The 21,987-nt window shown below is 39.9% G+C and overlaps 1 long non-coding RNA gene and 1 pseudogene across 1 annotated transcript; one reads left to right on the top strand and one right to left on the bottom strand.

Annotated features, from left to right (window-relative positions):
- Positions 1 to 13,185: 13,185 nt before the first annotated feature.
- Positions 13,186 to 17,630, bottom strand: LOC139999268 (uncharacterized). Its single transcript, XR_011804630.1, has 2 exons — positions 16,623 to 17,630; positions 13,186 to 13,899 (listed from the first exon to the last, which is right to left on the bottom strand). It is a non-coding gene; the product is annotated as an uncharacterized lncRNA (long non-coding RNA).
- A 66-nt stretch (positions 17,631 to 17,696) lies between these two features.
- The window catches only part of LOC113840438 (kinesin-like protein KIF27), a 39,804-nt pseudogene continuing 35,513 nt past the window's right edge, over positions 17,697 to 21,987 (top strand).

Raw genomic sequence — 21,987 nt, 5'->3', positions numbered from 1 at the left:
TGATTGCAAAACTAAAAACACAAAAGGCACTGCAGTAAGACCCACTGAGCTGCTTAGAGCCAATGCCTGTTACTGCTTCTAGCACTTCTCTGTTGTTTATATAGCTTTCTCAATGAAGAAACACATTAAAACATAAGCAGGTTTCCAGATTAAACACACAGAAGGAATTCATGTGGGCATGTATAAACAATAGCAGTAATAGCAGTAGGTGCAGTCATAGCTGGGTGACTGTGCCAAAAAGAAAGCCTTATGAGTTACAGACAATAAGCTATTCCAGACAAAATAAAATGTCTTGTTGTGCTTGTACAAATCTTTGTAGGGACTGCTGCAATTTAATTATAGGAAATAATGCAAACTATGCAAAAATTTAAATAATAAATGATAGATTTGTTTATTCATTTTGCTTACAGTCAGGCTTAGGATGATGGAGAGACTAGTGAGACTTGCATGCTGTGGTTGAGCAGTAGTATTTTGTGAATTTACATTTTTGCATAGTGAAAATATCTGGTATTTGTATTGCAAAGTTTCTTCTAGCGAGCCTTGTATGAACTGTGAAGGAAGTCATCTGTCCACTGAAGTGGGAGAAGTAGAGAAGCCTTCCTTCAGAGCTCTGCCTATAAAAAGCAGAGGATGACAATTGTCTTAGTGACAGAAGAAAAACATCAGTGGCCCAGTTTAAACTAGTTCTTACCAGCTTTCCTCAGGAATTTCTTCTGGAATATTTTTAAAGAGCATTCACAGATTTAATTTCCAAAATGCTCTTGTTTAAATACTGAGTTCTGCTAAGCTTCCGAGGAAAGAAAGACAGGTCTTATACTACTCTTTTTATTCACATTTTTGATAGTCAACCTGCATGTGGTAAAGCTTAGGAAACTACTATTCAGGTGAATACTATGTAATTACTACAGCATTCTTACTGAAATCAGGATTGGGTACCTGGATTTATTGACTACCTTGTATTTGCATAATTTAGTTGTATTAGTCACAGCAGTTTTTAAACAGTGCCAAAAGAATTCTTTCTGGTTCCTGACTTAACTACCAACTTACTACTTAATGTGCTGACAGTATCATAAACAAAAAACAAGGCAAGAGAAATTGGGGTAAATGCAAAAGAAATGTTACTAGATTGTGGGGTAATTTTGCACCAGCAGGTACCTCAGCTCCTCCATGCTTCTCTTAGCCCTGTCCTCAGGTGGAAAAAGGGGGAGAAAACATGATGAGGTAAAAAATATTCATGGGTTGTGATAAGGACAAGGAGATCTCTCCTTGTGCTGGAGCAAACTCTCTTGGTCCTTTTTCTACTTACAAGATGTTTGTCAAATCTCCAAGCACAGGACATTATCATTTTTGCTGAAGGCATATGTTTTGCCCTGAAAAGTACTGGTTCATTATGATTCCTGAATGAAAGGCACCTAAACTCTGCAAGATATCACCTAAGATGCTTTTTATTAGAGCTAACGCTAAAAGAAAAAAAAAATAGCACAGGTGATCGTACACCCCTTCAAATGCTAGAGCCCTGACCCTGACTCCAAACCACATAGCTATACTGTAGACCTTGTCTGTAGCAGAGGTTCTCCCCTTTCACTCAGTTGAGATAATTACATGATTTTCTTACAAAGAAACAACTCTGCTTGCTCAATTTCTGCTGTTGAGAAGAGGTGAAGTTCTTATTATAACTTCTTTCTGCTCTGTTAGATAAAGGCAAGACCACAGAGCAGTGGTAATCACTGGAACCAGGCGGAAGCTGCCTGCAGGCTCCTCTGTCCCAAGAAGCTGGCTGAGTTTGCCCCAGGCCAAGGGATTTGTGCAGCCCCACAGGGGGTTCTGGGGCCACACAGTATGGGCAGCACAGCACAGGGCAGGCCTGGGCAAACTCGAGTTAACCCTGGTGTGGATCACCAGCTGCTCAGCGCATGGTGGTCTTCTCGACAGGTTCACTACCACATGTTCATGTTAGTACTGAGAATACAGTATCATTATGGTAATGTTAGTACTAAATGATGTTCAAAAACTTCTGATACTGAATTGTTTATTTATTTGTAGGAACTGGTGAAAAGGAAGATAAAACGTCAGCTGACAAAACAGCAGAAGTCTGCTCTGAGGCGACGACTACAGAAAGGAGAGGCAAACGTTTATACCAAACAACGTCGAGAAAATATGCACAACATTAAGTCAAGCTTGGATGCAGCTAGTTTCTGGGGATAATTTATCATAGCTGCCACCGAACATGAGAAAACTCACAGTACATACAGCTAAAACAGTTACCTAATAACCAAGCATCCTTTTATACAGTGGAGGAAAAAGTTCTTAACGATACCATGTATTTTTGGAAACTAATAAACATCACGCTGGTTCCTCTGGTTTTGTTTGCATGATTTTATTTTGTGTTCCTAGTTAAAAATATCGACTGTGATTTAAAATAAATTAGTAGTACTAGGTACGATCATTTAAGTACAGTATTTCCAACAGTATCTTGTTTTAGGTCAATTTTACTGTTTTTGTATAGATTAAGAATCTTCTGATGTGCAGAGGATTCCTCTTTAAAAATTTTCCTTTGTTCCTACAACATAAAATTTAAATGTGAAATTCTACCCTCAGGTTACAAACAGATATTTGTTTGATTTAATTAAAAATCAAAAGGAAATAAAAACTGATAGCTTTTAACACTCTAAAATTTCTTTTGAACCTGTACAAGGATCATCAAACAACATGATAATGTACATTCTTTGAACCAAGCAATTCTTACTTGTTTTTCCTTTCACTCCAGGATCTTGTATAGATCTTGAAAAGATCTATAGATAAGAGAAAAGGAATAAATCAGTGCTGTAGAGATCTGGCAGTCACTCAGGTTTTGAATTTGGCTGTGCAGTTACCAATAAATCTAATTCATTTAACAATTTACATAAAGTGGTGAGCATTCTGAACTTCTCTTTTTAAAAAATATTACCATGGTTTTTTTTATGTTATTTTGGGTCTCTGAAGACCTAGAAAAACAAGTATCTTGATGTATCTGTGATTTAGGTGAAGAGCCTTCCTAGAGACGTATGACATGGTAAAGTTTGTCATCAACCCATAGTTTGCAACGTTTTAAATCTTTTACTTGGCTGGGGAAATGAGGAAGTTTGGATTTGAGGTTGATTTTTTACTCACACCTGATACTATCTATATTCTACTTTACCCTAACTGAAAATCAGCTTTTAGTCTATTGAGAATTACAGCCTCTGTCCTGTCTTGCAGCATGCTCTGCTTTGAAAGTTTTCAACTTCTGTCTTTTTGCTCTTACAATAAAAAACCTAGTCTTAGCTAGCAGCGGTATACATTCTTAAAAGCATGGCAGGCCGGAGCAGAGATGTAATAGATAAGTGTTTCTTTTAGCATCAAAGCTGCAGGAAGGTCTGGTGACAGAAGTAAGGAAGTCCAATTAAATCTTAAATGTGATTGTTATCAAGGTATGTAGGGGTGTTTCCTGATGCAAATAGCTCTTTTTAGCACGGGCAGAAAAGCAGCCTAATTGAATTTAATTTTATTTCCATTTTAAATGTAAAGGGAAAAAACATATTTTTATGTTTCTACACTCTTATCTGTTAAGGGGTTGTTTCAGTGACTGCTTAATAAGATTTCAGTTGAAGCTCTTTGCATAAGATGTGCACACACTTTTTGGCTTCTAATTTAGAGCTTTTCACAGTGGGTGAGTTCTTTCTGGTGCATGACCTGAAGTCTGTCTTGGTAATGGGTTCCAAAAATATACAAAGCCTGTCCCGTTTGATTGTGCTCCATGAGAATAGAAAGGATGGAATGATGGAAATCCATGCTGTTTATTTTCAAAATGTTCCTTTAAAGCATCCATTAACTCTTTTAAAGGTATTCTAATGGATGGCTGTAAGTTATCATTTTCACTTACTCTGCCAGACGAGACTTTTCAGAGAGTAGAGTAAGTGAGGGAGTTACAGCTTAATATATCTTTATTAAGCCTTTTTTTTTTTTTTTTTTTTTTTCAAAGCAGCAGAATTCCTGAAATATCTGAAGTCATCAAAGGTCGCCACAAAGTTTACACATGGGATGAAGTTTAGAGTTCTCTTAGAGTGAACTTGGGAAAATGCAGAGGTTAAGACAATAGCATTATTGATTATCTTAGCGAATTCACCTAGCAAGGAATGTGCGGGTAATAACAAAATGGGTTTTAAATGTTTTAGTAAACAAACACAATGTTAGTTCATTAACTTGTAAACAAAACATGAAGATAAAGAGTAGATACACCTTGTGCAATGCACACTCTATAAATGAAACAGTATGTACTGAAACTTGCAAGTGATGGAGATAAAAGGTTGCCCAGCAGTTTTCCACTGCTGCATCTTTAAAAAGAAAAAAAGAAAAAAATATTTTTTCTTTGGGAAAGACTGTACAGTAATTAAAGAACACACATCCTTACTTTGGGATTTTTTCCAAATTAAAAAGAAGACTTTACTGGAATTGAAATAAAAGTAAGCTGAGCAAAGCAACTATTTTGTACAGTTTATGACTCTTACACAAATGTGTGTGACAGCAATGTATTTACATTCGTGCTTCAAGCTTTTGCCACTGCATCTGTGTTTGCCTTGATTGGAGTGCCTCTTCAGACCTCTGCATATCCCACAGGTCCTTTTAGATGTAAACAGTTTAATTCACTGGTATTTTAATACATTTATTGTATAGGGAGTAAGGAAACTGCTTTTCAGGAAACCAGATTCAAATTGGGTTAACCTAATATATCACAAGTTTAATTTTGCTAATCGGATTAATTTTCTATTTGCCATTAATATCCTTCTTCTCCAGTTACATAGTTACAGGAAGAAAAAAAAAAAAAACACCATACTTTTTATCGAATTTGTTGTTTTTAAACAAGAGCCTGCATGCTGCTTTCAGGCTATCACGTTTAGTATAGCTTTACATAAGTATTTCCTTATATTTGCAATCTTTTCCATAATTTGAGGGTTTGGGTGAGCAAGAGAGTCTCTTTATTCATTTGGTATGAACCAGAGAGGTCTTTGCCTCAGCACATCGCCAATAAACCGATGAAACAAACTTCTTTCTGGTGATTAGCTTCTCTCCCTGGCCTGTAGGTGGGTGTGTTTAACAGAAGGAAGGAGTAGGAATGCGCCTGTCAGCCTGCCTTTGCAGCTAATTAGCTCAGCATACAGCAAAGATAAGCAGTCCGGGGAGGTGGACCCTGCGGAGGGTCGTGGGGTTTGAGGCAATGCCTGATTGGGAGACGTGGGGAGATTCCTCAGGAATCCAGAGTTGGTACAGGACTTGCCTGACTCAGGCATGAGGGCAGCTTGTGGCTGCTTTCTGGAAAAGCAGAGCAGAGATGGACAGAACCTTGGAGTCTCTGCAACTTGTAATTGCCCAAGTTCTGCCTCATCGAGACCCTGCCCTGGTTTTTAAAGACTGTAAGTACCAAAGATAATGATTTTATTTCCCTGATAGTGAGTGTATTTAATTCAAATGTCTGTTGTACCCAACAAATTAAGAGAGAGAAGTAATTAACATGCTTGTACATGTATTCGTGTGCATACCACAAACTATCATTATTTTATCTTGCCTATTTGAAGGCAGTGTTGCTGCTTATTTTTTAAGTTTGCATTTCAGAAAACTGATTCACAACTTTTACCTAGGATATTTAATTACATTCTAATAACATGGTAAAAACTTTACTGCTTGACAATTTTGGAAAACTTTATGCCAACTCTCTTTCTGTGGTTAGTTTGTCCTATAAATTACCTTTCTTGACTGTAGTACTGCAAAATATCAAATATTGCAATCTTAAAACATACGATGTTTTCCTGCAAGTATATGGAATGTGATTTCCCTCCCCCCCCCCCCCATATCAGACTTGACTATGGATGCACTTTTTAAACCTGGCCAAAACACTTTATTCTCTCTTTCTCTCTCATTTTACAAACTATCCCTTGTGAAATGTTCTGAAGTACCTTTCAGTAGATGGCACATAATAAACTGGCCTGATGCATCCCTTGAAACAGAGTTCAATGCAACTCACATCACGGAAATAAGAGTATTTAAATTTGAATTTATGATTTGAGTGGGGCTATGCATGGAACAAAGTGCTATTTAATTAGTAATTTCTTAGAAAATACATCCACAGATTTCATACAATGGAAAAAACCCTCTTCAACAGATCAAATGAAACAATAGTTAAATTCCATTGTTCTCAGTTTTCTTCACAGGTGAATGAGATCTCTTGATGTCATGCCCCCAAATCCGGTCCTACATAAACAATTTGATTGTAAAATTAGTATTTTGCTGGGTGTCATTTCAGTCTGAATCACCTAGTCAATCATTTAACATGCAAACAATGCTGGAACAATGTTAGATTTTTAGAAGGGAGTTTTATTTATTTATTTATTTAACATTCACTTCTAATTGTAATCTCCCGTGTGACCTGAGGCACACTGCAGAGACATTTATTTAATCTCCACTTCATTCTTTTGTCAACAGCTCTGTTAGAGTTAATAAAATCAGTCTCATACAGTCAACTGTTGCCTTCTAAACTTGCTGTAAAAGGAATAAAGACTTAAAGACATGGCTAGTGATGGACCTAGGGGAAAAACCCATGTACATCTGCATTAAACAACTCCACTTGCCAGATTCTTATGCTCATAGCCACACTGAAAAGTCAGAGGCTGACCCAGTAGTTCCCTGGGACTAAGTTGGATTTACTCTTGTAGAAGGATGCTACTCTTGTGTGAATGTAGCATAAGGATCTGTCCCAGAGCTTAGGAGTCTGACATCTGTTTCTCAGGCCACCCTGCAGGAGGTTTGTATGCTGCTGGGTAGGTTTGTATTACTGTTGCAGTCTTGGGACCTCGTGGAGCAGTCTGTGAATGTACACACATCACAGGAACAAAGAATTTGATCGGGGTGCAGTGTGGGGGGTGGGCTCGAGGAGAGGGGCATTCCCTTTCATAAGTTTCCACTGGTAACCAGTTCCTGCAGGTCTACTGACAAGGCTTTTATTGAAAGTGTATGTACAAGCTGCTTGGACAATGCATTTGTGACCACCCACAGATCTAAGGGAGGGAGAGATGATTAAATAGAAACAAAAGTGCGAGTGGATTCGAGTAGTTTTTTTTTTTTTTTTTTCTACTTTAGATTTTCTGAGGTATGAAAAGAATTTTGAAGGCATTCTAATATAAATTTAACCTATACAGGCTTGAAGTTGCTGTGAGTGTGTGCCACTAATTCTGACTGGTGACAGACATTCATAGTGCTTTGTCTGTAAGTCAGATGAGAATTTACATGCATTCTTTTTATCTTCAGCAAAAAGTCATCTTTAGATCTAGATGGTGTCCATCTCTGACTTTTAATCAGATTTAAATACAGCAAGCAAGTATTAGACTAGAAAGAACATAGTGTCTCATGTTTCCCCATGGGACCACATCCACATCTCTTACAAACGCATTACTTTCAGACCTTATTGGAAAGAACAAAGTAAGAATGAAGTCCATTCAGGATCTACTTTGTTGCAGCAGCATCTACCCTTTTCACAATGTGGTGTGACTCAGTATGTCAACAGGACTGAGTTTTGCTAGAGCAAGATGTCAGAGCAAGTCTGCTCATCACTGCTCAGCACCACATACACTTTTTGTTCCCATTCCAACCTAGCGGTCTTGGCTTGCACTGTCCCAACACTTTGTTCTGTTGGGAATGTCTCACAGAGGGCTTTCTTCAACAGCAGCAGGGAGAGACAAGATGTTCCAAAGTCCCTGCCCTCCTGGGTGCAGCTTGCAGGAGCAAATACAGTGAGTGGTGCTGTGCCTGCTGCAGCAGTGCTCCTTCTGGGCTAGCATCTGCCCAGCAGAGGCAGAGATGATGGGATTTGGGAAAGATGCAAGATCATGGCTGGGTGCCCTGGCAACAAGACAGCAGGGATAATTTGTTTCTCACAAGTTCCTCCCTGCCATGAGAATGCTTTATCCTTATAGTGGTAGACAATCTTTGGCAGAGAGCAGGGGTCTGAGCAAGGCCCCGTGGTGCAGGCCTGTCACCAGCCCACCGATGGGGGACGGGGAACAGTGGGCTGCAGAGGGGCTGGCAGCTCCAGCAAGAATGGGACAGGCAAAGACATGGAGGAGGAAGGCAAGAAGAAGGAGCCCAGTGCTCAACCCATGCTACTGCAAGAGTTGTGTTTGCTTTTTGGTGTGTGTGTTTCCCTGAACTGTGCACTGTATGTAGCTTCCATCCCAGATAACATGATAAAAAGATAATGCTTTCTACCATGCAGACCTAATTAACCCCAGCACTGGTCTAATCCATATGCTGACCTTATTACGACTTCGTTTTCATATCAAAAAATATTATGGTATCAGGTAGGAGTTACGATAAAGCTTGGAAAAAAGCTAAGTACTTCCAGAAAGTCTTTTTAAGCCCTGACTTGAATTCATGGTTCCTAGATGGATTGCTACTTGGTTGGTTTGTGAACATTTAGCAAAGTGATTTTACATCAGCTGAACAGCACTGTGTCTCCATTTCTTTTTACTGGTAGCAACAAATCGCACGTTTTCCTTTGCACGTTTTGCCAGCAAAGATTTCAGGTCAGCAATAGATGGACAGGTTAGACTGTAGAGTTTTTAATAAGAAAGTATGTTAACTTATGGGGATCTGCCCATAATTTTTGGTAGAATCAGCCCAGCTCACTTTTCTTCATTTAACATTGAAATAGATTTGTCAGTGGGTACCATACTAGCTCTCTGATACAAGCCTTTAAATTGAAGTGCACTATAGCCAGAGTAAGTCAGTTGCCTTGGAGAAATATTACAAGATTAAAAGTTTTATCAAACAAACAGTCTTTTCCTTTCTAGATTAATGTTATTATTACTATACTATTCCTATGCGAATCAGTTATACTTCTGATTATCACAGGAGATTGACCAATTTATAATTCTTTATTGCTATATTCAGATGCTGAAATTATACCAAGGTTCTTATCGTTTTCCCATGTAATGCTACATAAGAATGTAGACCAAGCCAAGCTGTTCGGCAATGATTAACAGTTGTCTTCAGACTATCAGCTTAAAAACACCTGACTTTAGTATGTCTACTCATTCTGTTCCAAGTGATAACCTGCTTACTCAATTCATAACGCTGCAGGGATTGACTTTTTGCCTCAGTCCAACGGTGGTGTCAGTGAAACCCTCCCAGTCTCTACCCTTCCTTTCCCTAGCTGCATCTAAATCTGCTGTGACTACAAACATACCAATGGTTCACAAAGCCTACACCATTCTCTGAGCTGCTTGCCTCCAACATCTTCTTCTTTCTTCCTTTACTTGGTAACATGTTCAGAATGGCTCTTGAGGAGGCCATCCAGTTCATTTATTTAATTTTATTTTGTTCTTTTTCCAAATCCTTGAAGTCTAGGAACTGTCAGTCAGTGCTGGATTTAAGGTAGCCATTGCCAATTAAAGATGTTGCTTCTCACAAGTGGAATCTCACCCCACAATCAGATCTTCTTTTCCTGAAACAACATCTTGCTACTTTTTGTGCTTTTTAAGGGTTTTAGACAGAATCACCTAGTAGTCCACTGCTAGATCAGCTCCCTCATATAGCATCCAAATCCATCATGGAGAAGGAAAAATGCCCCTGAAGTCCTCTCAGCATATTGTTGGTGTCCCAGTACATGATACTTGATAATGTTTTTATATATATTTAACAATATACCTAATTTCATTAGGTTTAGTAAGGATATGGGGATTTTTATTTTTGTACATATACATGGAGAACAGAATAGTATAGCATATGGACCAGAATATCCTAACAAAATCACTGCTAACATGCTAATACATAACATAATATATATGATAAATGCATAGTAAGATCATGGGAAAATTAATTGATATTGCCTACTCACATTTGTACCTTTTTTTTCCTAATGCTATTATTTATATGTTTAAAAATATGCAAAATAAATCAAAAGAGAAGCAATAAAACCTTCCCTCAAAACAGCTGGATCCCACTCCAGTTGCTGCCTTTTTTTTTTTTTTTTTCTAGAGATTTAAACAGTATCTCTTTGCTAGCCTGAGCCCAATTTAACAGCTTCCCTAAGATGTATGCATTAAGTTACAAGCCTTAATAGGCTGCAGCTGGGGAAGGGTGCACTTGTAACTTATGAACTTTGTTTAAACGATATAGTTTTACTGATTATGTGCCATGGCTTGATTTAAGACATGTAAGGGAACTTTACTAGCCTCTCACTGAAGAATCTTCTTTAATAGATTTCATATTACATATTTCTTTCATTCAAAAAGCTTGTACTTTTCTTCTGCATTCACGTATTAAATTAAATCCACGAAGGCAGTTAAAAGGACTTTTAGAAACAGCTGTTTTAAGTTTTAAAATGACAAAGTAGGTGGTTATCTTGTGTGTGTGTTCTTCATACTCCACTCTCTCGGCAGTGAGACGTTGTCAAGTATATGACTCCATTCCACTTCAGTGGCAGAGTCACTTGGCTCCCACTCCGATTTGCCCTTCCAGTCTTGGCCAAAACACCCCCCTCCCAGTTGGCCAGCCTCCTGTTTATGGCATTGTTTGTTTGCCTTGGTTGAGGTGAATGCCTAGCCAGTATTTTTAGCAGTAATTCACAGAAACCTGGAGCTATTTTTTTTCTGGCATCAATGCAGTGCAAACTTACTGACATAATCCAAGTTGGAGAGTTCTGTTTCCCACTTAGAATGATATTTAATTTGACTCACAGACTTCCTTGAGCAGAGGCAAGACAGTTGCTACTGAAAGGTGAGAAATTGTCTGGAAAACAATGTTGTGTTATAATAAATGTGTTATCATTTAATCCTCTTTCAAACACAGTTCACATCAAACTGTATTTCTGAACTCTCAGAAGAGCTCAGGGTTCATTTAGGGTAAATGCAGCTGTATAACCCACATATTTGTTGTTCCACAGAACTCGCAGCCTGTCCTAAATTCAAATATATATATATATATAAATAAATAAATAATAAAAAGTCCTTAGAGTCTAGGAAAACTTCAAGAACTCTACCAGGATTTGCACTTGGGGACAGCTTCATTTGGTACAATGCTCAGCCCCTGGGCAAGAGGCTTTTCCAGCTGAGTAAAAAGCAAAGTAGAGAAGAAAAATCATCTTCTCACCTCGTAACTAGGCATTACAGCCAGCTTCAAATAGACTATTGTGGAACCATTAATATTCACAGATGGGAGAGTACTAAAGGAGGGTATATGGAATTCTTGCTCTTGAACTTGGTGATGCACGTACTACTATGAAACTCTAACTGAGAAAGATCTGAGGTATAAAGTGGATAAAATATTGTCTGAATGGGGTCTTGGCATTGCCTACAACAAAATCAATACTGTTAACTAATTCAGCAACTGACAGTGTACAAAATAAATTGTTTTAAAGCATGGATGATTTAATCCTGAAGAAAATTGTTTGTCATTGCATACAAATACTATAAGCATTATCTTAAAAACTCAACCACATCATAGGCATCTTTCAAAATACGAAAGTCAATTACAATGAGAATGTCCTTTCAAAATGAGACGTAAATTACAGTATTTTGCTGCATTAAACCATGAATCTTGTTGTTTCATTTATGTACTTCTGAAAATTCTCATTGTTTTCCATACTGCATTTTTAGACTTAAGCCAGTTGGATGCCAAATACTGATATACAGCATAGAGACTGAACAACATTCTGCCTGGAATGTTTAGAAATGAAGGCAAACAATGCATGTGATTGCAGGAAAAATGAATATTGAGATAATACAACATTAGTAATCATCATATTAGTAATCATTAGTTACTATCTTAGAATAGTAACTTAGTATATTTGATTGTGCATCTGATCATATGTATACATTTTTCACATCTTCCTAAACTACTACAAATCCATGTGATACATAATGAAGGAAAAAAAAATAATAGTGGCTGTTAGGCATAAATAAAATCTTTTTTTTTTTTTTTTTTTAGTAGAGAACTGTTTTCACACACACCGAATTTTTACAAGTTTAGCTGAAATTGTTTTAATTATATATTTGAAATTGATATGCTGTTTTAATTTAATGATGATAAACATACTGATTCAAGCTAAACAGTTGAGTAAAATAAAATTAATTAAATCAAAACATAAAGAATTCTTGGGGAAAAAAAAGTTTGAGGCTTTGATATCATGGCTGCATTCTGTAGTTTAACCTGATGCATCTTCATGTTCATCACTGTTTTGAGGTGCTAGTTTTGGCTAGGATTGAAAAAATCACAGCAAAAACTGCAGTGATAATTTGATGCTGCCACTACATATATACCACCAAGTATTTCCTGCTACCATCCTCACAGCTAAGCCAGGTTTTATGTTTATCCAATTCAGTACAAACCCAGGCACTTTTAATTACTTAATTACAGAGATATCCAGCTGCACTGTGGGATAGGCACATAGCTTTCATTTGACAGAAATTCTAAACAGAATAAAAATGATGCTGCTCAGCTACTGTTTCTGTGTTAGTCATACACGTATTAGTTTAATCTGTAGCAGCTACTCACTGCTTACTAGTCCTCTGGTAAAATATTGCTTTATCTGTAAAATTTGAGACAGCTTAAAGCATGTTTCAGGATTTCAGGAAAAGAAGGGAAATATATTTCTGTTGGTGTATTGCAGTGAAAGTAGATACCTCTCTATAGCTCTAAAAAGTCTTTTGAATATTAGTTTTCAGAGTGGAAACTTTCAGCCAAGTGAGAGATGCAGGCTGTCTAAATGCTGAATTACCATCGAAAGGACTCATGAACAAGAATGGAAATTAAAACAGAAATTTTACACTCTGAACTCTTAATTTCTGTAAAACTAACAACAGAAGAGAAGCAAGGATCAGACACACAGCAATTTAGGTCACTTATTGCTATCATTGGTACTAAACAGTTTAAATACCTGTTTCTTTTATAGACCACTATACCAGTATAATTTCCTCTTGGTAAGCAAAAGCACGCATGATATTTATGGGTAGTTTCCCCTCCATCAATGAGGGGCTTAGGATACTAAAATCTAGGGACTTGGACTGGACAAAAAATGATCATGCTTGGGATTTCCCTGTGCAGCTTTGCCAATTGCATTGTACATCTTCTTAGAAGACTCAGCAGTTTATTACCTACAGAATAATCGATCTCATCATGATGTGGGAGAAATCAAGCTTTATTAAAATTTATTTATTTATTGTTTTACCAAAAGTTGTATCATACAGGCTGAATGATGAGACCAGAAAGAGTACTGTGGGTTACCTACACCACCAAATTCATTATTCCTGTGGACTTTGCATTATTGTTTTTAAGGACTGCACTCTTGGACAACAGTTGTTTCAAAAACCAAAGCACTTTATGGAAACATCCTAAATCAGTGATATTCTTAAAGCTGATACTTTCTGTTGCTATCTATTTCAATACCAGTAAAGGACTGAATGTCACCAATACCATTCTCACACTGAAGCAACAGCTCCTACTGAATTGTCATGTTTAAACTTGGAAATTTTACATTCATGAATTTTATGTTCAAATATCAGTTTTCACTTAATGGGTTTAAAATTAGATTGTTACCCAATGTGTGCATGCTCTGTGGAGCAGAAGGTCTCATAAAAAAGAAAAAAAAAAGAAGAAAAAAAAACCACTCAGATGTTTACATCAGTGAGGTATTCAGCCAGAGACCAATTTCTGAAGGTGGATTACCATTTGGAGTCCGTACCGGTAGCAGTTTCCCTGGCTAGTAGACCAGTTTTTCTCCCACATTCATCATCATTTAGAAAAGCAGAAGTCAGTTTCTGTGGTTAAGAGTTCCTCAATATTTCAGTTTTTTCTCACAGCTGCACTGAGACAGTGGTTATCCCAACGTGTTTCCTGTTACAAATACAAAATTTATTCAGATAGCTTTCTTCTTTACGGTGAAGCAATATTCCAATGCCATGAGAGTTCTGCAGCTTTAAATGCCCAAAATGCCAGAACTGGTAGGAGCCAACACTGCTGCTGCATCCGTGACACCATCCAGTGGCAGACAGCAGTGTGCTCCAAACACCCTGCCTCGCCTCCCCAGAGCTCAGACCACGCCACCCACACTTCCTCATGGCTTGAGCACAGCAAAAAGGGAACTGGTGATGACCACACTCTGTGTGTCTGCCCTTGTCATGGCTAAATGCCAAGAAAAGCTGTTGTCTGTGAGAGCAGTGCAGCTGCCAGAAGTCAGGAAACAGGCGGTGACAATATTGGAGCTCACATTGCTCACCCTGCAGCAAACAGAGCAATGCCCTGTCCATAGATTGCATGTGAGCTACCACCAGGGTGACACTGTCTCAAAATGGATCACTTCTACATTATTCCACTACTAACAAGGTCAGACGAGATGAAGAAAGAGGAAAATTATACATGTATGAGGAAAATTATCTCTGCCACTGATTCCTGTATGCACTAATACTTGATACTGAACCAGTATCAGTACTCTGAAGGACCCATACTGCTGCCTAGGGCTTCCATATTTCCACTGGAAGGTCCAAATTAAGAAACATACTTCTTACCTTCTGAATTTAAATTTTCAAGTGAGAAATGATGAACATCATACACAGCTGTTTTTTTTTTGTTTGTTTGTTCATTTGTTTGTTTTTGCATAGTGTTGTGGTTTAACCTATTAGGCAGCTAAGCACCACGCAGCCATTTGCTTACCCTCCTCCCTCCCTCTGTGGGATGGGGGAGAGAATCAGGAAAAAGAAAAAGAAAAAAAAAAAAAAAGGAAAGAAAGCCTGTAGGTTGAGATAAAGACAGTTTATTTGGAGAGAGGAAAAAAAAAAAAAAAAAGAAGAAGAAAAAAAAGGAAAATAATAATAATGATGATAAGAGTATTAATACCACTAATGTGTACAAAACAAGTGATGCACAATGCAATTGCTCACCACCTGCTGAACGATGCCCAGAAAGAAAGAAAATTATCTCTAAGCTACACATGGCTCTGTAAAAGGAGTCTAGATAAACTATACTAAAATTCTTTTCGAGTCCAAGCCAAAAAGTGTTGAGAAAACCCCAACACAGAACGTAAAACTTTGGAGTACTGGCTCAATAGTCATGATGTCAATTGGATTTCTGGTTTTCACATTTCTATTTTCACATTAGCCTGCAACTATTATCATCATAATATACAACACCTTTTTTTCCAGCTACTTCATAAAGTTTTGCATTAAAAGTCAGCTGCTTTCCTTGCATGACCATGTGTTTTTGTTTTTGTTTTTGTTTTTTGAGAATGGAAAAGAGGAATCTGAGTATAACATTTTCTCATGTTTGAAAGTGAGCAGCTTAATGGCTGCTGTGATATCAAAGTTCCAACACATTGACTTAATAGTACAATATTGCTGACCTGCAATTTATGTACTACAGTAGCCTGCAATCCCAGAAAGTCCAAAATTGCCACAAAATCATATTTTTCACACCAGCAGAAATAATCACAGACATTTTATTATCAATAATAAATGTATCAAGCTCATATGTCTGCATTTCTTGTGTAACACAGAAAACACTAAGATCAAGGACATGTATGCATCCTACATTCAGCATTTTTATGTCTTTGACAGTGAATGTCGTAGCAATATTGCAGGAGTTCTGGGAAAGCAAACAGAAGCAGAAGGCCGTATTCCCAAGCGAAGGCATCATTGTGTATGAATCACTGAGCTCCCTGGGCCCACCATTTGTGAGCTATGTTACCTTGCCGGGAGGAAGTTGCTTTGGTAACTTTCAGGTAAGTGTCAGCTTCCAATCTTTGCCAGGGGAATTTTATCTATTTATTTATATATTTATTCAGGAAAATTCTTTTGCCATAGAAGATACAGGACAACTACTTCTGTAACAATGAATACTACACTTGACTTTTCCAATCTCATTCTGTCCCAGCCCTCACCGACTTGAGAGACAAGGTACCTGAAGGAAAACAACACAGAGTTCTAGGAATGATTTTACCAGTCTTGTCTCTGGTTTCCAGTCATATCTACAATGAAGTGAAACATTATGAGTAACTCAAGTCAGGCCAGATATGTCCCTTCTACGTCAATAACCAAACCTGTCAAGTTAAGAACATGGAATTAATGAAAAGGAAATCCTTCTATTTTGATCTGAGTTCACTTTTTTTTTTTTTTTTTTTTCTAGACCAAGAAGAACCAGCAAAAGTCGGGTGAAAAATGAAACGAAAAATGTTAAGGCCAGGCAGCTTGCTCACTGCAAGTGCTAATCTGAAAGCAGATGGAGTGCATCTTCATACACTCCATCCTGAGACACTCCACTCAACAGGCCAGACCAGCTGATGAAGTGCATTGCTGTCCTGAAGTTTCATGTGATGGGCTACTTTTAAGTCTCTTGTTTATGCTGTAGTACTTGAGGTCTATGGCAGGACCACAGCACACTCTTATTTGTCTACCCTTCTTTCTTGATCGTGTGTGGGAAAGAGAGAACGTGCAGAGGCCCTCAGCCACATGGTGCACCTGTCACTCTGTGCAGCTACATCCCTGAGCCAAAGTACCAAACTTCATGCTTGTGAAAGGACTTTACACAAACTACAGAAATCGAAAATGAAGCATCCAAACACTTACAGGAGGGTGGGCCCTCTCGATGCACCTCAACGTGGGATCCACAAGTCCTCACGTGGTTTCATCCAGCACACTTCTCTGTCCCTCCTCGCTAAACTTGCTCAGAGGCAGCTGTTACCAAGGTGTCACAGTGACATCATTCAATTCTGTTTCTGAAGTCATCACCATAGGCCCCTGGCAGCGGCAACACAACACTCTCTCTTGCTAAGGCGAATGTCTCAGAAACAAGTAGAGAAGTCCCACTCTCCCCAAGCTGACTTTAATTGGAGTAGTTCCAAAATTATTCTCTGCCCCCCTACATCTGGGGAAGGTGTGTGAGAAATCTTTTCCTTAAGAAAGGATTACAAGCCAAAAAAAGCTTGCTTCTGATACGTTCCCCTTCCTTTTAGAGCTGTTCACCTTTGATTTCCAAGGAAGAAAAAAGAAGGTGAAATCAACAATTCTCCTCCTCCGAGTTGGGAATATGAAATAAGCCCAATTATTTAGGAAGCCTGCAAAAGGAAACTATAAATTTCCTTGTTAAACACCTTGTTGCTTCTGAAAACTTTTCCAGTACTTTGCAGCTGCAGTGCTTTTCGGTGGGTGGGCAGCCGAGCTCCATCACGGCCACTCTCTCCCTCCCCCTCCTCAAAGAGAAAGGGAGAGAAAATACGAGGCAAAGGGCTCAAGGGTTGAGACAAGGACAGGGAGATCGCTCAACAAGGATCGTGATGGGCAAAGCAGACTCAGCATAGGGAGACAGTAAGATTTCCTGCCTAACTACTACTACTACCAGGCTAGACAAGTGAGAACCAAAGGAAAGAAACCAAAAACACCTTCCTTCCCCCCATCTGAGCTCTTCCAGCTCCTCCCCCCGTGCAGCGCAGGGGAACAGGGGGACTGGACTGGGGGTTGTGGTCAGTCTGTAGCACTTCATCTCCACCACTCCTTCTCGGTCCCTCTCTGCCCCTGCTCCACGTGGGCTCCTGTCCACGGGCTGCAGCTCCGGCCCGGGGCCTGCTCCTGCGGGGGCTCTCCATGGGCCGCAGCCTCCTCCAGGCCACAGCCACCTGCTCCACCGGGGGCTCCTCCACCCATGGGGGGGCTGCAGCGTGGAGATCTGCTCCATGGGGGACCCATGGGCTGCAGGGGGACAGCCTGCTCCACCAGGGGCCTCTCCCTGCACAGCCCGCAGGGGAACTGCTGCTGCCTGCCTGCAGCACCTCCTGCCCTCCTGCGGCGCTCACCTGGGAGCTGCAGGGCTGCTTCTCTCACGCTTTCACAATCCTCTCTCCCAGCTGCTGTTGCACAGCAGTATTTTCCCCCCTTCCTTAAATCTGCTCCCCCGAAGCCCACCCAGCAGCACTCCCTGCCTCGGCTCTGGCCAGCAGCAGCTCCTTTTTGGAGCCATCTGGAGCTGGCTCTGCTCTGATGCTGACAAGATGGGGCTGCATTCATTTCCAAACTGGCTGTCAGAAAGGCCTTCACCTTTGCATTACATTGAGGCAGCGGTGATCTCAGCCTTATTGTATTGCTCTGCGTAATGTAGCTCCCAAAAGAGATCCCAAGGTCCAGAACAGACATGGAAATAACTGGGGGGTTGTAAGGAAAACAATTGCATTCCATCTACATGCTTGGGTGTTATTAACAGAGCTTTGTATACTGAGCTGGTGCTTGGTAGGAGAAAAACCATAAATCTTCCCTGGGAAACTTGGACCCCCTCAGCTACATACTGCTGTGAGGAAACTCAGATGTAAGAACACACTTAAATAACACATCAGCAGAGCGGTTGTGCTCCTGACCACCAAAGGCACCTTTTTCCAACACCGTCGTACTGGAAGTTGATGCAGCTGGTTCCATCCTTAACGTGGGACTGTACAGTGCTTTAAAAGAAATATTTTTTCACAGCTTTGGAGAAAGTGAAGCAGAGAAAACCCCACCTAACCACTGATACCTGGACCCCAAACTGCCACAGACTGACAGCGATGCCCACTGGATATCTCCTGCTGCCTTCTGACTGCTCCAGCAGAAGTCCCGTTTGAATTAGCCAGCAGGTCCCTCTGAGTGGCTTTGCTGAAACTCCTGCCGTAGGAAGTATCCTACGGGAGCCAAGTTGCTAAACTGATGTGTGGTTTTCCCTTAACCCCCTCAGCCCTGACTTTGCAGCTCCTGACGACACTGCCAACGTGTGCAGTGTCACCGTGTGCCAACTAGGTGCCAGCTGCCATGTTTTATAGATTGTAAAATGAGTGATTTGGGACTCGTGAGCACTGAGAACAGGTTAGCAATTGCTTAAGAGCTTTACTTGTGTCGCTCTGGGGCAGGGAGATGGGTGAAACATCTTAGGCTTGAAAGTGATTCCCTGCAGAGGGATGTGCTCAGATCTGTACAACAGATCTGTCGTTTTGGTCACCTTATCAGATCCCTGCTTGAGAGGTTGCTTGCAAGAATCGATTCCTCTTCACCTTGATGTGTCAAGCTAAAGACAAATCTGTGCCAAAGCACTGTCTGATCAGACGAGTGCCTCAGTTCAGGATTGTTCTTGGACAGCTCCAGAAACACCAGGACGATCAGCGCCTTCAGGAACAGATTAATTGGATCTCGAGGCTGTCATAAAACAGGTCCCTGAAGTTTGAAGACTCTTCCAATAGTTTGGGCCAGCAAGGAGCAGCTGTACCTGGCGGCTGCGGTAACTCGGGGCTCAGAGTCTCAGAGAGCGTGCTGAAAGGTGACCCCCAGCTGGCTGCTGGAGGAAGCTGAGGCAGCGTTCAGCTCTAACCTTTGCCTTCTTGGCTGTCATCTTTGCACTCCTGCTGTCAGTGGGTGTTGAGTGTCCTTCCCCCCAGCCTCAGCACGTGCCCTCAGATGTAGGCAGCGTTTAGCAGCTAGAATTCACTCCAATATAAAGAGTACAAATCATGCGTTTTCTGCTTTTGCTTTGGAACTCTTAGCTTGAGGTTTTCCTGCAGGCCATGAGGTTTCTTGCAGCAGCAGGGATGAGTTCTGTTAGCAAGAGGCTGTTCTGTGCTTCGACTGTGGGAAGATGAATGGTTACCTGTGCACCGTTAAATAGAACTTGACACCTAGCACACCGCACTTGCAGCCTGTGGGGTGCTTTAACAAGCAGGTAAATCAGCAGAGGCTGTTTTGCAGCCGGGGTGATGCTGGGTGATTAAAAAGCAGGGGCAGAACAAGGAGTTTCTAGTGTTTGTTCTTGCTTGTCATCCGACTCTCCACTTCCACTGTTCGTTAGAAAAAAAACAAAAACAAAAACAAAAAACAAAAAACAAGGGGTAAGCATCTTAATATCTTTATTATAAATGGAAGGCACAAAACAGACCAGCTACAGAGACTGTCCAAGAGAAATACTTGGTGCTTTATAAACAAACAAGGAAGTACCCTTAGGTGGGTGTGATAATCCTCCTCTAATGCGTTTTTGGAGTGCAAAAATAGATTTGTTCCTTTCTTGCTCTTCTCTCCAGGACAAAGGCAGAATAGGCAACTGCAAAGTTAGACCAGGGAGGTCAGTTTGTTCCATACTGAGAAAGACAAGCCTGTAAAACAAACTAGACAGATTTTCTTGGTACTATTTGGAACATATATTGGAACCTGCATGGCACTGGGTGTGTTTCTGAAGGTGCTAAAGGTCCGAAGTGACGATTCCTATCCATAGTAAAGAAGAGAAGGAAAGCTTGCACTTAACTACTGTTTTTATTCCCTTTGCCCAGCAGTCAAAAGCAGTAACTAATATGAGAAGCCAACTTTTCCTCTCTTTATTTTAGATTTGGGAAAATTCCCTGCCAAAAAAATATTTCCTGGAAAATTCACTAGTGTTTGTGTGAGTAAAAGGTTCCAACCTTTGATTATTAATTTGTAAGAACTATTTCATCCACTTTTGTCCAGAAGAGTCAGAAATAATTTGCACAGAAATGTGCAGCGTTTTAATGAAAGGTTTCAGAATCACTCTAATTTGAACTTTATCTGGTCTGGTTGCAGGTTTTGTGTTTAGTGTCTTTAAAAAAAATAATAATTAAAATTTCTGACTTCATCTCAGAAAAAAGAAAAAAAAAATGCTTGTGGCTAAATAAAATCTGTTGCAGCTCTGCTCATCGAAAAATCATTGGCTGTTAAATTGGACCTAAGTCGTCTTCTCTAACCTTTCATGATCCTGCAGCAATGGATGAGGATGGATATATGGATTAGGGAACAGCACGTGGTGGCAAACCTGTGGTATTTGCTACAGCGCAGAAAGAAAAACCCAATTGCTTCCAAAAAATCCAACTAATTCAAAATCCTTGGCATCATGCAGTCATGCCACTGGCAAAGTGAGCATTCCCCTGCCTCTCAAAGCTTGCTGTACCCTTGATCTGCTGTCTTCCTGCTGTTAATTGATTGCAACTCTACGTGTCTGATCAGGGCTACGAGTTGTTCTCTCTATGGAGATCATACAACATATACTGTGCACGCTTGTGTGTATAGATCTGTTTATCCTGTATGCATGTACATACGTCTGCATATTTGTGTGCTGGCCCCCAGATCACTCATCTTACAAAGCATCGGCCTCGAAGGCATACTCATCAAAATCTTTTGTAGAGCCTCCATTTTTTTCTAGTTCCCTCAAAATGAGAGAATTTTTACGCTCTCTCTGTGTCGAAAAGGCAAAAATTCTGATTTTCACTGTCGCTCTCGCTAACTTTCTCTCACTCCCTCCTCGTGTGTGTATAAACACAGATGTGTGTATGCGTATGCACATCTGTGGATTTATATGCACTGGTATGTTTTTTGCTGTACAGGTAATAAAGACGGGGAAAGGTTTTTGTGTTTTCTTAATAGGTGAAGAAATCTTGAAGACCAGAGATTGGAACATACTGAATTTTAAATTAAAAAAAAAAAAAAAAGTTAAATTGTCCGGCTGTGGAAGATGGAGCCTCATTTTTGCAGCCACTTTGAATCACGAGTTCATCTCTAAATGCGCTGGGTTTTTTGTTTTTGTTTTGTTTTGTTTTTTGGTTTTTATTTTTTTGAAGAGCTAACTATCCCTGGCTGTCTCCAGTCTGAGAGAGCATTCAAATGGACTTGCTTCCTCTATTAGTTATAAGCCGTTTAAAAGCACATCCTATGTTTGAATTGTGGATGAGAGGTTCCCTTGGCAAAGTGAGGAGGAAAATTCTTCCTACCCCTTTATTTTTAATTCACGGATTCAGTCTTGGTTTGGCCTACAGGAGAAGTTAACTGGAAGTCTTTGAAGATCGATAACTTTGCTGAGGTTGTCCAGGTAGGTGAAATGGAAGACCCACAGTGCCTGGAACGTGCTGTTTAATGCGTCCTAACTGTGTTCTAGAGAAGTTATTTGTAGCCAGAGTTGATTATTGACTTGCATGTATGATCA

The sequence above is a fragment of the Anas platyrhynchos genome, chromosome 22 (genome assembly GCF_047663525.1).
Source record: "Anas platyrhynchos isolate ZD024472 breed Pekin duck chromosome 22, IASCAAS_PekinDuck_T2T, whole genome shotgun sequence".
NCBI lineage: Eukaryota > Metazoa > Chordata > Aves > Anseriformes > Anatidae > Anas > Anas platyrhynchos.
This window is presented reverse-complemented; position numbering and strand designations above follow the sequence as displayed.